The sequence below is a fragment of the Jaculus jaculus genome, chromosome 5 (assembly GCF_020740685.1).
Source record: "Jaculus jaculus isolate mJacJac1 chromosome 5, mJacJac1.mat.Y.cur, whole genome shotgun sequence".
Classification (NCBI taxonomy): Eukaryota; Metazoa; Chordata; class Mammalia; order Rodentia; family Dipodidae; genus Jaculus; species Jaculus jaculus.
Window position 1 is genome coordinate 123,528,936 of NC_059106.1, and position 9,829 is coordinate 123,538,764.

The window sequence follows — 9,829 nt, forward strand, 5'->3', positions numbered from 1 at the left end:
AGGGCTCTGAAAATAAAAGTGCAGAATGTCCTTGAGCCTGACCTTGTATTCTCCACCTGGCTTGACATCAGAGAAGGATCTGGCTTCTCTTGATCACTGTCTGCCCAAAGGAGTTCCCTCTCTAGATCTGTTTTTTGTTTTTGTTTTCCCTTCAATTCAACCAGAGTCCTTTCCTAGAAAGCAGTTTCCCTTTCCTAGAATAGTTCCTTTTCCTGGAAGATAAGGTTCCTGGGAAGATTAAACCTGATCCCCTACTGAGAAACCTACCATAGGGGCTGTTCAGTTCTGCCAGCATCCAGAACCTAGAAAAGATCCCAGTCTGCATCCCTAGGTGGGATTTTCCAGATCTAGAAAACTCCTCTTGCTGTACAGGAGCTTTGCCTTCTTTCCTTCTCTTAAATTCTCTTTATAATGTAATGAAATATCTATGCTTTACTCTCTTTGTCTGTGGATTTCAATTCTTTTAATTCATAAGACAAGAGGCTTAAGACCACTGACTCAGTGGAAGTTTAGTGTGACTGTGACCATAGCAGTCTGGCATCCTACCTTCTGAGATATAGCCCTACCAAGAGTCACTCTCAAAGTCATCACAAATTCCCATATCAGTTTCATAAAACCTGCACTTAGAATTCTGGTTATATGATTTATTAGCTCTATGATTGATGACACACCTTTTTAAAAACTAAATTTATAAATTATGCATTTAAGGTAGAACAGCATCTTGACATTTACTTTAATGGTCAACCAAATCATGTAATGACCCGTTACATTGCTGGGTTGGAAGAAACAAATCATAGGCTATGTTGGAGTTAGTAAAAAACATATTGGTTCCTGCCTTTTCAGCCTACTAAGTTATTTTTAGTGACCATTTGACTATACTTAGTAGACCACCTATTTTAATTTCATAACTCTACCTCCACATGAAATGTATCACTATCATATTTCACCCAAAGGAAAAGAGTAGGCCTCATGCAATGGATATATTAAAATGTATTTCTCTCAGTGAGTGTTTAATATACACCAAGCACTATGCCAACCCCTGCACAAGGATTACCCCTCTCCTTAGGACAGCCCTTGGCAGTAGATGCCATTATTGCCCTTTAACAGGGAAACACAGAAAAGCAGCTATCCTGCAAAGTAGTGTTTATCTGTAAGCAGAACTGAAATTCCAACTTGGCTCTGACAAACTTTATGCTCTGATTTTTCTCTTGCACACAGAGCCCAATAATTACACCATGAAGCTTGTGCCATTTTCTTCACGACTCAGCATGGGCTTCCTTTCTTAGGCCTCCTGAGAAGCCTTCTTCTCTGTGAGGATGAAGGTGGAAACTCCACCTTCTAATGTGTACACCTGGGTGCTGTTGTGAGACATGCTAGTCACTTGGGACTTGGGAAATAGACATGATCTAAAGACAGTGCTCTTCACCATCACAAAGGCTTGTTCAAATTTTGTTCTGAATCCTCTACTCTCATTTTCTTTTTTAAAAAAGGACTTTTATTGATTTATTTGCAGGAAGAGAGAAAGAGAGAGAGATAGATAGAGAGAGAGATTTGAGAATGGGTACACCAGGGCCTCTTGTTACTGCAAATGAACTCAATATGCATGTGCCACTATGTGTCTCTGGTGTTATGTGGGTACTTGGGAATCAAACCCAGGCAAGCCAATGCCCCTAATCACTGAGCAATTACTAAAGCCCACTATCATTCTTAAGAATAAAGATGGCAATAGGCATATTTTTCTCTCCTATGTGTATATTGCATTTTAAATATCAGTATTAATTTTGATTGGGCTAACTATAAGGTCATGTAGGTGTCAAATTCATGATTTCCTTCTACTGTACTACTGTTTGTTCAACAAATATTAACTTTCAGATCATTCCCCTTCATCCTTGATTACATCTAAAGACCAGGCTAGTGACCAAAATTTGATATGTTCAGGGGATGGAATTGATTGTGTATGCAAGAGAGGGTTTGCTTTCTGTGCTATTAAATACTACAGTGGGTTTGTGATCTAGTAGGTGTACATTCATGACAGAAAACATGAGATTCTTAATGAAAAATGGAAGCATTGGGGGATCCAAGTAGAAGCCAATATTAGTGATAACTCAGTTGATTCCCTCCTTTCCAGATGGGAGAGAAATAGTGGCTCAAAGCTCATGGCTTGCAGAAAGTTCCACATTGCACTTGCTTAGGGCATGTCATCTGAGTCCACAATTGCATCTTTGTGCAGCATTCCTGCCATTATGGATTTCATGTGGCTCGTGTGAGTCTTTTTATATGCTTTGGGCCTTTGTTATTTGCTTTTTCATTTGCCTTGTTGGATGAAATACCTGCATTTCTTTTCTGGTTTACAGACTTATTGCACTGATGACCTCTTCCTCTTTGTTAAGGCCTGTTGACACGTGGCTTTCTCCCTGACTCTGTGGTGGTGAGATGTAGCTATTCTATTCTTCCCTTGAGATCACCATCATGTATGTATGTTCCTCTCAGCATATATGAATCTTTGTAATGCCTGGTTTATATTTATGTCTCCTTTTCTCAATGACTTTTTTTTATTAGTTTTGTATTCAGCTAATGCAGGCAGTTTGGTACCATTATTAGGCTCATCCATGTCCTACCCCCTCCCCATTGGCCCCTCCTTGTTGAGGTATATGGGTCGTGCATTGTGGGGTTAGCCCACAGTTATTGGTATGATAAATGTCTCTGCATATCATGACCCAACATATGGCTCTGACATTCTTTCCACCCCCTCTTCCACAAAATTTCCCTGAGTCATGTTGGGTTCATTTTTGGTCTGCTTCAGTGATGAGGTGTTGGGGGCCTCTGAGGCTCTGGCTCTCTGATTTGGTAGGAGTTGATTTTTCTCAGTGACATTTTAAAGAACAGGATTAATGCTGCATTCATATCTTCACTTGCATACTACAGTGCCCACCAGAGTCAGAAACATAGAGGCTACATGGGAAAATATCTGCTGAACAAGTGTCTCCACGTATGTCATCTAGGCGCTTCCTGCTCTGTTCAGATGCCACATAAAGCACATTTGAATGAAGAATGGGAATGCAAGAATGAAAGAAAGGAGAAGAAAAAATAAGAGAAAAGTTGAAAGACAGAAAACAGAAGTTTGAAAACAGTGCAAGGTGGCACACTAGGACTCTGCGCTGATTGCATCCTTGGGTAAGGAAGCATCATAGGCTCTGTGCTGACTCTTGTCCTCTGAATTAACATACCTGTGTAATGAAGAGAAGAAGCAAGTTTCAAAGTTTGGTGTCATTTCTTCCATGGGCTGTGACTGTTTGGATGGGGACTCCAGGGATCCCAGTTTTTCAGAATTATTGTCCTTGTTCCACTCCACCCCATCTCAGGTCTTCATAACTCTGACTCACGGGGAAGGACCATGGGTCTGTGTGGCTAAAGGAGCTGGAACTTTGCACCCTACTCTGTGCTTAGCTGATAGTCAGATCTGTGGTGCTTTTCTTGTTTCTGAAGCTTCCTGCCTTCCACCTGTGCATTTCCGGAAGCCATCTGTGTCCTGCAAATGCAAAACAAGGCCCATCAGGGCACCGGAACAAGCTGCCTTTCCTTCCACTATAGACTAGGTATGAGGGGCACAGCTCGGTGAGCAGGGACGATCTGGTCCACTGAGTTATGTTCAGCTAAACTGTCACTGGTTTTCCTCCAGGCTGCTTAGCTGTTATTCCAAGCAGAACAATAAACACAGCAGTTTATCATGCCTGCCCTGTGGTTTGTTGTGGACAATTTAATCAATATTTCATCAGAAATATTGTTCGGTAGACCTTTGGAAATGTGATCTTTCAAAGCCTTCATTTTTAGAATTGTTCTTCAAAGCTGTACTACTTATTTTAATTTATTAAAAACTAGGCACAGTTAAAGCAGAGTTTGATTAAGTGCTGACATATATTTATTCATGGAGCATCAACACATCAAGATAATATGCCCATTATTCCCCAAAGTTTCCTAATGTCCTTGCTGGTCCTTCTTCCTGTCCCCAAACAACAGTCTGCTTTCTCTCCTTGCAGCCTAGTGTACATTTCCTCTACATGCTTCATCTGCATGCTGTCATGCAGATATGCTTAGTTGGCTTTCTTTCATCTGGCATAATTATTTTTCAATTCATACACAACAGAACAATATTTTACTCCTTTTAAACCAGTCTATGGATATACCACAGTTTGTTTTTTTCCTTTACATCTTAATTTCTTGCTTGTGTTGTGTGTGTGTGTCTTTTATTTATTTATTTGAGAGAGAGAAAGAGATAGAGGAGAGGAGAGAGAAGAGCAGAGAGAGAATAGGGTACTCCAGGGTGTCTAGCTGCTTCAAATGAACTCTAGATGCTTGCACCACCTTGTGCATCTGGCTTATGTGGTTTCTAGGGGAATTGAACCTGGGTCCTTTGGCTTTGAAGGCAAGTTCCTTAATCTCTGAGCCATCTCTCTAGCCCATGTGTGTGTCTTTTGAGGTACTGAGGACTGAGCCTAGATTCTTTTTTTTCTTTAAATTTTTTGTTTATTTTTATTTATTTATTTGAGAGCAACAGACAAAGAGGCAGATATATATAGAGAGAGAATAGGCGCACCAGGGCCTCCAGCCACTGCAAAAGAACTCCAGATGCATGTGCCCCTTTGTGTGGCTGGCTAACATGGGTCCTGGGGAGTTGAGCCTCGAATAGGAGTCCTTAGGCTTCCCAGGCAAGCGATTAACCGCTAAGCCATCTCTCTAGCCCTGAACCTAGATTTTTGCTAGGCAAATGCTTGATAACCAAAATACATCCCTAGTCCTCTCCATTTATTTTTAGAGAAGATCCCACAAAGTTGTCCAAGCTGGTCTTGAACTTACTTGGGACTAAGCAGTCCTTGACTTTGCTATCCTTTTGCCTCAGCTTCATAAGAGGATAGAACAATAGACGTGTGCTATCAGGCCTACCTAGGGTGGTTGGGTCTGTTACAAATAAAGTGGCTGTAAACATTGTTACTTAAGTTTTTGCAGGGCAACATACTCTCTTTTCTCTGGGGTAAGAAAGTAGAAATGGAATGAGTTATATGGCTGATGAGTGGTTAACTTTTTCAGAGTCTTCCAAACTGTCTTTTTTAGTGGTTTTTCCATTTCATGTCACACTAGTGGTGACTGAAAAGTTTCATTAGTCACCAGCGCTTCATATGGCCACTCCTGAATGTTAGCAATTCCAGAAGGTGCATCATGGTATCTCAATGTATTTTAACTTATATTTCCCAATGAACTGATGGTATAGAACTCATTTTCATGTGCTTGATTTCCATGTGCTTATATATTCTTTGGTGATGTGCCAGTTTAAATATTTCCCTCATTTTTTAAAAGTTGGCACACTTGTTATTTTGGTAAACTTTCAATGGTTTGTTATGCATTCTGGATACAAGTCCTTGTTATATAGAAGCCTTGCAAATATTTTGGTCTATACTTGGATTTCTTTCCTCAGTTTCTTAACTGTGTTTCAAAGAACAGCAGTTTTTAATACAATTTATCCATTTGCTTTTTTGTTTTTGTTTTTGTATATTGAGATAGGGTTTCACTCCAGCCCAGGCTGACCTAGAATTCACTGTGTAGTGTCAGGGTGTCTTCAAACACATGAGGCTCCTCCTACCTCTGCCTCCTGAATGCTGGGATTAAAGGTGTGCACCACATGCCTGACTCCATTTGCTCTTTTAAGGCTCTTGATTTTAGTGGCATATCTTCATAGTACCCAAGCATATGATTTTCTTCAGTAATGTTATAGTTTTGGGTCTACTATTTAAGTCTATAATCTGCTTTGAGCCTCAGGTCTAGGTTTGTTTACTTATTTCACCTTTTGCTCTTCTGTTTGTATTTTATTTTTTTTTATCTTTTTATTGACAACTTCCATAATTATAGACAATAAACAATGGTAGTTCCCTCCCTTCCCTCATTTTTCCCATCACAACTCTGCTATCAATCATAGCTCCCCTCTCAATTACACACTTTTATTTTTATGTTATGATCTTTTCTTCCTATTAGGTTGGGCTTCTGTAAGTAGCACCAGACACTGTACGTTCATGGATAGCCAAACCATTTTGTGTCTGGAAGATTGTATTGTAAGCAGTCCTAGCTTTCCTTTGGCTCTTAAATTTTTTTCTGCCACCTCTTCTACAGTGGTCCTAGAGCTTTGGAAGATATGACAGAGATATTTCAGTGCTGAACACTCCTCTGTCATTTTTTCTCAGCACTATGGTACCTTTTGAGTCATCCCATAGTTCACAGCCATCTAAAAAGAGAAGTTTCTCTAATCCAAAAGTGAGAGTAAAATTAACGTATGGGTATGAATGCTAAGCAAAGTGCTTACAAGACAGTTTGGTGAATATTACATAGGCATTTAGCCAGATACTAGTAGGTATTTCACCTCTAGGGCTCATGAAGTCCCCCATTATATGATTTTAGTACCAAACATGTCTTCCCTCTTGTGGTGCAGGCCTCCAGTCCAATTAGATAGTGGTTGGTTTCCCCCATAACAGACATGCTCATGCTACTTATGCACCCATTGGCTCATTGGTCCTGGCTGGCCAAACTTAAGGCTTGCATTGTACACAGTTGTTTATGACCACTGATGACTTCTCTCTCCCATAGAGCTGCATGCAGTATAGCTTTTCCCAACTTTCTATCAGTTGCTCAACATGGAGGGCATTTTCAGCTCAGCTGTAGCAGGATTTCTCAGTGATCTTGTAGCCCAAGAATGTGGAGTCTTCAGCAATAGGGTCTTACCATCTATTCCTGATGGGAAACCAAGATCTTTAGCAATGGCCTGTAATATTTTGGGGCATCAGGGACTTCCCTGGCCAACAACTCACTGGGATGTATCTCATCTTTGACAGTGAATTTTTTTTCTAGTAACAATCTATAGCTCCTGGGTGAGCCATTGTCCAAAAAACAGTAGGTTTCCATATGGCTTATTCATGCCATGTTAAGTTTTGATTAATTCTCTCCCACCCTTCCTTTACTTAGACTCTTCCTGTGACCTCACTTAGGCCATTCCACCACCTGTAATCTACTTACATATATACAATACCATTACCTTAAATCCTCTTCCCTCATTCCTTATAGACTCTAGCTTATTGACCTCTGATACCAATTTTTACTCCAAATCACATGTAAGTCTAAACATTTGTAGCTAGGATCCACATATGAGAGAGAACATGTGGTGTTTGGCTCTCTGGGCCTAAGTCACCTCACTTACTATAATCCTTTCCAGATACAACCAATTCCTTGAAAATTTTATAATTTCATGTTTCTTTACCATTCTATTGAACTCAATTTTATTAATATACCACATCCTCATAATCCATTTATCAGTAGAGGCACATCTAAGATGGTTCCTTTCCCTAGCTATTGTGAATAGAGTGGCAATGGATGTGCAAGTATTTCTAAGTCAGTGAGAAGAGTCCTTGAGATATATGCCTAGGAATGGTGTAGCTGGTTCATATGATAAATTTATTTTTAGCTGTTTCAGAAACCTCCACACTGATTTCCATAATAGCTGTGCCAGTTTACATTTCCACCAACAGTGTAGAAGAGTTCCTCTTTTTCTACATCCTCACCAGCATTGTTTGTCATTTGTTTTCTTGATAGCCATTCTGACAGGAGAGAGATGGAATCTCAATGCAGTTTTAGTTTGCATTTCTCTGACGGCTAAGGAGTTAGAACTTTTTTTTAGATGTTTATATGCCATCTGTATTTCTTCTTTTGAGAATTCTCTATTTAGTTCCATAGCCCATTTTTAATTGGGTTGTTTGATTTCTTATTATTTAGTTTTTTGAGTTCTTTATATATTTTGGATATTTCTGTGAAAAATGCTATTAGAATTTTGAGGGGGATTGCATTAAATGTGTAGATTTGCTTTTGGTAAGATTGTCATTTTCACAATATTGACACTTCCAATCCAAGAACAAGAGATGTCTTTCCATTTCCTAGTATCTTCTGCAATTTCTGTCATTAGTGTTTCAAAGTTTTCATTGTAGAGATTCTTCACTTCCTTGGTTAGGTTTATTCCAAAGTACCTTATTTTGATGCAATTATGAATTTGAGTGATACCCTGATTTCAACCTCAGCATGTTTCTATTAGCATATAGGTAAGCTATTGATTTCTGTGTGTTTACTTTGTATCCTGATTTGTTGCTAAAAGTGTTTATCAGCACTAACAGTTTGCTGGGAGAGTTTTTAGGTTTGTTTATGTATAGAATCGCAAATAATAATAATTTGATCCTTCATTTCCAATTTGTATCACTTTTATGTGTATGTCTTACCTTATTACTATAGCTAAGACTTTGAGTACTATATTAAGTAAAAGTGAGGAGAGTGGACACCCTTGTCTTATTCCTGATTTTAGTGGAAAAGCTTCAAATTTTTCTTCATTTAGTATTATGTTGGCTGTAGGTTTGTCATAAATAGCCTTTATTATGTTGAGATATGTTCCTTCTATTTCCAGTTTTTGTAGGACTTTTGCCATGAAGAAATGTTAGATTTTGTCAAATGCCATTTCTTCATCTCCTGAGATGATCATGTGACTTTTTTGTCCTTCAGTCCACTCATACACTGTATTACATTTATTGATTTGCATACGTTGAACAATCCCGGCATCTCTGGGGAAAAGCCTACTTGGTTAGGCTGAATGACTTTTTTGATATATTCTTATATGTTGTTTGCCAGTATTTTATTGAGAATTTTTGCATGTATGCCCATGAGGGAGATTGGTTTGTAATTTTCTTTTTTAAGTCTGTCTTTGTCTGGTTTTTGCATCAGGGTAATGCTGGGTTTGTAGAAGGAATTTGGCAGTATTACTTCCTTTTCTATTTTATGGAAAAGTTTGAGAAGCATTGGTGTTAGTTCTTCCATGAAGGTATGGTAAAATTCACCTGTGAATCCATCTGGGCCTGGATTTTTTTTTTTTTTTTTTTAGATGGAAAAGCCTTTTATAACTATTTTGATATCTGTATTTGTTATAGGTCTGTTTAAATGGTTTATGTCATCTTGATCTTGGAAAATCATATAAAACTAGGAAAGCAATCATTTATTTCAGATTTTCACATTTAGTGGAGTATATTTTACCATGACATGACCTCATTATTTTCTTAATTTCATTGGCATCTGTTGTAATGTTGCCTTTTTTATGTTATTGATGTGTGTTTCTTCTCTCTTTCTTTTGGTCAAATTCACTAAGTATTTATCAATCTTGTTTATCTTTTCAAAGAACCAAATCTTTGTTTCATTGGTTCTTTGTATTCTTTTCCTTTTTTTTTTTTTTTGGTTTCTATTTTACTATTAATTTCTGTCGTACTTCCTGTCTATTGATTTTTGGTTTCTCTTGTTCTTCTTTGTCCAGTGCCTAAAGGTGAGGCATTAAGTTGTATATTTGCAACCTTTTAAACTTATTAATATTGAAGTTTAAAGCTATAAATTTTCCTATTAAAGTCTTCATTGTGTCTCAAAAGTTTTGGTATGTTGTGTTCTCATTATCACATGATTCTATGAATTTTTTGATTTCCTTCTTTTTAAATATTTTATTTTTATTTATTTGACAGAGAGAGAGAGAGAGAAAGAGGGGGGGGAGGGAGAGAGAGAGAACAGGCACAGCCAGGGCTCTAGCTGCTGCAAACAAACTCCAGATATGTATGTCCCCTGGTGCATCTGGCATATGTGGGTCCTGAGGAATCTAACCTGGGTCCTTTGGCTTTTCAGGCAAGTACCTTAACCACTAAGTAATCTTTCCAGCCCCTTGATTTTCTTCTTAATTTCTTTATTGACCCATTCATCATTTAGCAGTATACTGTTT